Consider the following 8,139-nt stretch of genomic DNA (forward strand, 5'->3'; position numbering starts at 1 on the left):
CCATTATAACGTCTTGATACATTGTCAGCATCCACAATAAACAAACAACAATACCAAGTGATTGATGGCTCATCAACCAATGTGAGAAGATTAATTGCTAGTGGGCAAAACAGACATTTTGAATTCAAACTAAATATGTATCTGCGGGGCATATGTTGGCTGTATAATCTTTTTACAGTTTTTGGAATGTGCCCTGTAAATGGTTTTCAGATGTTGGCAGATGACAATGTTGGCAACTGCATCTAGTGATGACCTGAGGAGGGGAAAGGCCCCATCTTGGGTCTTTGATTTTTAAGCAGTACAGTACTGGTAATTATCATTTTGACCACTAGGTGGCGGGCATGCAACGCAAAACAGCAAAAGTAATGCAAAAACTGTGGGATTGGAGGAGAGAAACCCAAGGCAAAATGTTTACTTTCTCTTATTAGGATTTACTACAGCAGATGAGTGCGGCAAATGACAAGTCGAATATGGACAATACGTCCACAAGATGGACATTTGCCCATTACTTTCTATTTGTTAGAGACAAGACAAAAGAAAATATAATGGTTAGTTTGCAGGTTTGTTTTTTTTTTTTGTAGTTGTTTTTAAATCAGGAATATGATATCTTGCCTTTTCTACTTGTTAAATTTTTTGGGGAGGGACCAATAAATGCACCCCACCCAACATGATCAATATGGCAAACACTCCATCATGACACGTAGGAAGGAACTGGTTATATTATATATGTCTTCATCATCAATAAGATTATCTATAAAAATTGTATAAGTATAGGTAATCCTTTAACATTAACAAACATTATAAATCAATATAATGAAATATAACAAAATATAAATCAACGTTTTAAAACTTCTTTTACAACTTTTAAAAACTGTTACTTTTTTACACCTTTTATATGGGTTATAGCGTAGTCTAAAGCTGAAAAACATAACCAAGTGCATCAAAGTGCCTGAAACAAAAAAAGAAAACAGTTTTTATTTTATTGCAATCACATGTTATTTGATAAAGACAAAGCCATTTCCCTCAAAGCCATTTCCCTGGGGCACCCCCCTCTGCTACAGTAGGCCCGTCTCATTATTGGAGAAGCATTGGACTGAAGCCACTATATTGTGGTGTGGTTATGTAGGCCAGAAGTGGGCTCATCCTCTGCCTGTAATGAAGCGGCTGTTTGGGAAACTCCTAGATTTCCTGATAGCCAATGCATCCATGGAGAAGAAAATTTCAAAAGACTGTGCAACAGAAGGTCTGTTTTACATCACCCTTCATCATACTCTCCTCAGTCGTCTTTCCGGGAGAGTGACCCATGCCGATGAACAATTGTTCCCTTTTCATTGTGTTGAACAGAATAAATAAGAGAATACATTTTATTTTTTTTTTTAACTATATCTGGGTATCCGCAGCCAAGACACCAGATTGATACTGTACATTTGCTATAACACTCCATACTCATTATGGAAGGAGCCTCGTCGCCACTGTGACTGAAGACAAAAATAAGAGGCCCTCACACAGCTGGTCTATGGCAACCAAGAGTAGGGGGGGAGGCGGGTGGGTGGTAAATGGTGAATGAGCACTCACATGTACACACAGGACAGAGGGTGAGGGGGAGTGAGAGCAGCAGTGAAAGAGTCACTTTGGGAAGACGTGTGGGAGGTAAAGGGGGAGAGGCTTCAGTAAAAAGAGGAGGAGAGAACAAGCACAAAAAGTACGAGAAATTGAACACAACACCGGATGAAAAGTTTATGCAATCCTCCAGAAAAAGATTAATGACTTTCAAAAAATCTCAAATAACTTGCAAACGTCCAGCGGGAGTCTTGATCTAAATTCAAGCGAGCTAATTTGATCAACGACTGGAAAGAGAAAGAAGAGGGGGGAGGTGACGCTCTGAAGAAGTCTGCAAAACATTGAGGGTCAAATTTATGTGCCACATTTAGGACTGGATCTTGCTTCCTGCTGAGGTAAGCATGTGATTCCCAACCATTTGCCAACATGAATGTAGCCTACTGCATGTTTGCTTCTATAGGCATATTTAGTTTGTTTACAGATCAAGGTTTTTTCTTGCATAAATAGCTTCTGAAGAAGCGTGACAATGGAGTGCAAAGGTCACACTGTCTTCCCACTAAATTTAGCAGGTGCTTCACATTTTCACAGTTGGAAAGCCTGATTGGACGCCAAACAAGAGTGAATGCTCTTTTACTTGTTTTTGTCTATCAGTTTTTATTGTCATACAGCACAAAAATAAAAAGGACATTACAGTTTACCAAATGTAGATGTAGATTTGCCTATTGTGATAATAAAGCAATTTAAAGGTGTACATTTTTAAGATTAAGTAATATCTTTCAAGATTAAAATCCTAGATAATTTGTTGGAGTTATAGTCTGGGGATGAAAAAGAAAGTAAATTTAAACGTCTGTAACATCAAAAGTCACATTATGATTATCAAATTATATGGAGGAGAAAGTGAATCAAAGCAACGAGGGAAGAGGGATGAGTGATGAAGAGGACTTTCTCAAGTTTTATTTGAAAATATTCATTAACGAAATATATTATTTTATTCGTGTAATAATACTTTAGTGCCAAATATGTACGATTTTTGTTTATCAGACTGTAACGGCAGCAATAGTAGGTTTGATTGACACTTTGGATATCCAATGAAATTCAATTTTTTACCTACTCAGCAATAATCCGGTATTTCATTAGTTGTTTTGTCTTGACGAGTTCGTGTTGTCGTCGATCAAATGATGCAATAAAGTGCTCGTAAGTAGTGAGTTTTCGGGTGACAATTTTTTCTACCGCCTAACCCTAAACCTGATTATAAAAACACACACAAAGAAGCTAAAGCTAAATGTAGGTAGTTAACTAAATGCAATATGGATTACGTGCGTTCTCGTTGACGTTGTTTTTTTTTCCCCCTCAAACATACATGAAAAATTCGGAGTGCCAGTCAAGCATCGTGAGTATGTTTAATGTCTTTATTATCATTACAACGTTTGATATTAGTTAATTTAAATTGAGATAACACGTAGAGTGTTGTCTAGAAACATAACTAACTTGTTCTTAAATTTTCTGATTTTTGATTCATCACTTTGGCTTGGCTGCAGCAGACATAAGGACTTAAAATTTGCCGTCCAAAGAACGTTAGAATGTTCTGTCATCTAAATTGTATCCAACGTACTGTCCCAAAAAAACTAAACAAAACATTTTAATTGTAAAATGTTCCTTTGGTCGATTTTATGCTAGGTTCTCATTAAAATTAGTACGCCAAAGGCATTTATCTTAAAAATAACACAAGCATGGTTCAAAAAGGGGCTGGCCTAATATTTGGGTTAATTTGATCCAACTTTCTGGGTTGTTTTGCACAAAAATTGGTAATTTTGAGATTATTATTTTGTCTGAAACAACCCAGAAAGTTGGGTTCAAATTGACACAAATATTACATTGTCTCTTGTTTTTTCTTTGCTTTGTTTTGTTTTGTTTTTTTTACACATAATTTGAGTTCTTTCAGGGTGTATAATGCTTGACTTAATACACATTTACTCTCATATATCTGCACAATCAGTCCATCTAATCTATTTTCTGTATCACTTGCCCTCTTAGGATAGTGCATGTCAGTTGTATTTTGCAAATATAAATGACAAGCACTGCCCCTCCCCCACTCACCATGTTGACCATAAATAAGAATATTATCTATATATCTAAAACTGAGTCCTTTTTAACATTGAAAGGAAAAAAAATATTCATAAACCAACTTTCAACAACTGTTATTTTTTACACCACTTATACAGGTTAAAAGTTTGTCTAAGAAGGAAACAACCCAAGTGCATCAAAGTGCCTGAAAAAAATGTCAATCCTTATTATATCACAATTCACATGGCAAAATAATAATAATAATAATAATTTTCCCTGTGGTCATCCACATGCTATAGTTATTCAACCATCCAAGTAAATAGCTGAGATGTAATGCCAGATAGATATAACTTTCTTATGTTCGTTGTGCTTCTGCTGTTTACATTATATTGCCATTTTGGTATTTATTAGAAGAGCAACTGCAATTATTACATATGATATATCACTTAAATCTAAAGCATTTCAATTCACATAGTTTTTACTGACATTGAATGAATTACTCAGATTTCCTTCGTACAGGATGACCGATTTTCATCTTCTGTGGTTATGCAGACGCACAGCTGCTCCAAAGATAATGACAGGCGTTAGTTCTTCTTGAAATAGCAGGCCTGAAATAGGCTGTCCAGTTTATATAGTGACCCACCAAACGGGCTAACCGAGGAGCTTTATCAGTGTTTAACATACAGTATTGCTACACAGTGCACATATACAGCATGTCTACAGAAGATTGGTTCAGGTACCAATTTGAATAAGTGTAAAAAGACAAGTGCTTCTGAGGCTTTGAGGATAATGACGGGGATGGAGAATAAGATTATAGACTGTGAGTGGTTGAGGGTGGAGTCGTCAATGAAAATAACTTGTACCGCCAGTAACTCTTACCAATTTCTCTTTTACATTTATCTTGAGCCGGCAAATTGAATTCCACTTCTATTCCCAAAGCACATTTTGAGCATATCGCTTGTGGATCGAAGGATTGGCATGGAGTTGAATGAAGAAGTCCAGCATGGTCTCCGCATGGTTTGGAAAAAGCTGGAAGGGCTGTCACAAGCCAATGGATTGGAAATTGGGGCCTTCTGTGTGATTCTCCTCTTTGTTAGTAAGTTGAGATGAAGAAAATGTGACTATGCATTCTTTTACTTCTATGTGTCCTAAATTATTAGTGACCTCTCTTTTTTTCAGTCACATTCATGACCCTGACGATAGCTCCTTGCTTCCGATGCTGCTGTGGTGGTGGGGCAAGATACCAGACTTCCAGAGTGGAACCACAAGAGTGCATTTGACAACAAAGAGCTGCAAATTAATGACGCATTATACTCCATCTTACATCATGCGGGAAAATATTGAAGGCCTTTGTGGGATTTACCGATAGATATATTTTAAATGAAACAGTCAAGACACAATTCCAGCCTTTCAATACAGACTGTGTTCAAATTCAGTCAGTCACTTGGGAGTGAATATGAATCAGACCAAAACAATGAAATATTGTGTCACAACTCCTTGGTGAAAAGTAAGGAAGCAGAGGCATCAGAGTCATTCCAAAATTCTTCAAAAAAAGAGACCATAACATCAAAACATTTTCATGTACTGTTCAATTTGTAAAATTAACATTTGCCCACTATCTGCCACTATTCATTACGCTAAATCCTGTTTTTTACAGCAATGAATAATGTCTTCTTGACCGTGTCACAGTTTATGTCCGTAGATGCTGCATGAGTAAAATTTTGAGAGGGTTTTAATAATTGGCTAAAGAGGGAAATGTCTAAGTTTACATACACGTATTTAAAAACTCTTTCTCAGGAATATTTTAAAAGTAAGAATAACCTTTTTGTTATTCTGTTATACTGTATCATATTGTACATTACATCTGAATGCAAGAAATGTCATAAATGCTATATTTATTCATGTATTTTATAAGAGCATGTCAGTATACTGTTATGTATGTTTCTCCATTATTTTTCATGAAAAATTGCAATAATATAGACTTGTACTATTGCATGCATAATTTCCCTAATTGCTACTATCTCTAATTGTCCTGCTGTGGCTGTTATGGACACACAATGCTATACAATAAAATTATATTTGCATAGGATGACCCGTTGCTAATATCAGTATTGGTATGTATTTTGTAGGTGATCAAACTGGACCAGCTACAGATTACTGTGCATGTACAGTATTTATGTGCAAATGATTAGAATTCAAGTTTTGAACACACAGGACCCTTCACTATTACATAATCTTCTTGTGTATTCTTTAAGAGTACTAAATGCATATTTTTTTTTTCTCTGTTCAATGTTACTGGTTAAAAAATTGTAGTATTAAAACATGTTTCAAAATGTTTTTTGATTTTGAGCAGAAATCACAATATGGTGCATCGTAACGGGACAGCACTGTCCTCTACTGGTCAAATATTGAAAGGTGCTGAAAGGCATAAGAAACTTACCCGTTTTCTGCGGTAAAATAATAATATTTTGTCAATAATTAATTTTATAACTACAATATGTTCTTGTAAAATTAATAAGATTGATACCATATTTTTCCATGTGCCGTTAAATGAAAGTAATATTACATGATCAAGGGTCAGATAACACAAAGCAGGCCACACCTGTTTTCTGGGTTTGGCAAAGTAATGTTAACAAGTCGTGATTGGTCATTACTTGGTTGCATGAGATCATTTCCTGTTAACAGTGTCAAAATGTGTTTTTTAAAGTATTAATTATATGTGAAAAATAATTTTGTCATTTAAATATAAACATTGTAAATGCTGAAAATTGCAAAATAAGTTTAATATCCCTTTAACAAAATGTGATTTTAAAAAGCGACTTTTCCATCAATGTTGGCCTCAATTCCTGTATATTTTAATCAAGGTCTAAATAGTTTAATTGTAATCCACATTGTTAAAAAAAAAAAAAAAAAAAAAAAAAAAACTTGGCTAAAAAGTGAATTTATGCAATTCAACAAAATAATTTGCTTGACTAATGTTAAAATGGACCTGTCTGTATTGTCAGCAAAGAAACATACAGAACACTTTTATTGTCCCTGAATTTAACGTATGAAAGAAAAAGACCTCCGCAAATTGTTTTGGGGCAAACAACTTCCTTGGTACGCTACCTATGTTGTGTGAATTGGTGCCGAACATTGTTACCATGTTTGTCAATTTCTTAACACTTTATTTCATACTTGCGAACCACCAATAGTGTTGCCCCTAGTAGGCAATTATGTTCAACTTTAAAACATAATATTACTGAATATAATCAACTTGGCATCAGAATAACACCGCTATGTCATAGGCGGGGTCTATAATCAGCTTCCTGTTTTGAGTTCACCAGTTGATATTTTGTGTAAACATTAACCTCATTGCTTTTCTGCCGCCATGTTTACACAAGAGCATACTTTGGAAAGGCTTGAGGCCTAGATTTGTTACGTGTGTACATGCTGATTCAGTAAGCCATAACATCTTTGGAGTTATGTAGTTTTTAGGGCTTCTGGTGCTATTGCTGGATGAAGAGGGTCCCTCGCTAAACTCCCCATTGACAGAAGCTATGGTCACACTGTTCAAACTCACTGAGCTGTGAGGAAAGCATTTAGTAGGACATGGCTGTGGAGAGGTGAGTTTTTCAACTGGAATGTGTTTCGTGACATAGTTTTTAGCATCGGCAGCTTTAAAAGTATGACAGCTTTCAATGCGTGATTGCTATGGTAACATTTATTGATTTGTTTTTGTTGGAACTAAAACTGAACAGACCCTGGTTTTTTCAGCTACGGTTTTGTCTCTTTGTGCAGCGTACCAGGAAAGCAACAACCTGATAACTGGATAGAATGGTTCCTGCTGCGTTTGCATCAAGAGCCGTGGGCGCTGGGTGGTTTCGTGGTCATGGTGGTGTTTGTACTTGGGGCACTATCTCTGATTGTCTTTGCTCTCCTGTACGGATGCTGCTGTAGCCCAGCCGCGGGAAAGGTGATTCTCAAGAAGACACAGTCGAAGGAGCAAAGAAAGCTGAAACATGGAGTGATCTAGACAAATAGTTGGAGTAATATGGTGGAATCTAGATCAAGACTGTTTTCTCGTGACAATTCTTCAAAACAGTTATAATGTGAAAAAATATCTACAAAATAAATTTTACTTCTGTTTATTTTTGTCTTAATTTTAAAGTAAAATATGACACCCTAACAGTGATTCAGATGAGGATGAGCGACCAAGAAAATGTATGGGTGAATGGCATTATGTTTGACATTAAAAATTGCATTAAATTGCAGATACCACACACAGAAAGCCTTTTTATTCATTGCAGTTTAACTGCTGGATCAGGTGCTTCACTGGCCAAATTGGCCCTGTTGCAAGCGGACTATAGCGGTTTCTTTATTCTGATCAGCGTCAAAATTTGCTGATTGTTTTTGGCCTGTAAGATAGCTAGCCAACTACCATTTACTCATCAAACATAATATAATGTGTTTGTTCTGGTTAATGCTTTGCAAAATGCACAATTTGAAGCTACTATCTGAAGCAATAGTAATACC

General features: G+C 35.9%; 2 long non-coding RNA genes across 4 annotated transcripts; both read left to right on the plus strand.

The window, feature by feature from the left end:
- Positions 1-1,688: 1,688 nt before the first annotated feature.
- LOC148409301 (uncharacterized) lies at positions 1,689-5,959 on the plus strand. Of its 3 annotated transcripts, none has more exons than XR_015868409.1 (3): positions 1,689-1,955; positions 4,564-4,720; positions 4,804-5,959. It is a non-coding gene; the product is annotated as an uncharacterized LOC148409301 (long non-coding RNA). The 3 variants fall into 3 exon arrangements; XR_015868408.1 differs by lacking the exon at positions 1,689-1,955 and adding an exon at positions 1,977-2,950; XR_015868411.1 differs by lacking the exon at positions 1,689-1,955 and adding an exon at positions 1,978-2,950 and having other exon boundaries at positions 4,596-4,720.
- A 998-nt stretch (positions 5,960-6,957) lies between these two features.
- Positions 6,958-7,894, plus strand: LOC148409302 (uncharacterized). Its single transcript, XR_015868431.1, has 2 exons — positions 6,958-7,229; positions 7,405-7,894. It is a non-coding gene; the product is annotated as an uncharacterized LOC148409302 (long non-coding RNA).
- The last annotated feature ends 245 nt before the right edge of the window (positions 7,895-8,139 follow it).

This window comes from Hippichthys cyanospilos, chromosome 17 (genome assembly GCF_059441005.1).
Source record: "Hippichthys cyanospilos isolate Australia breed blue-spotted pipefish chromosome 17, RoL_Hcya_1.0, whole genome shotgun sequence".
Classification (NCBI taxonomy): Eukaryota; Metazoa; Chordata; class Actinopteri; order Syngnathiformes; family Syngnathidae; genus Hippichthys; species Hippichthys cyanospilos.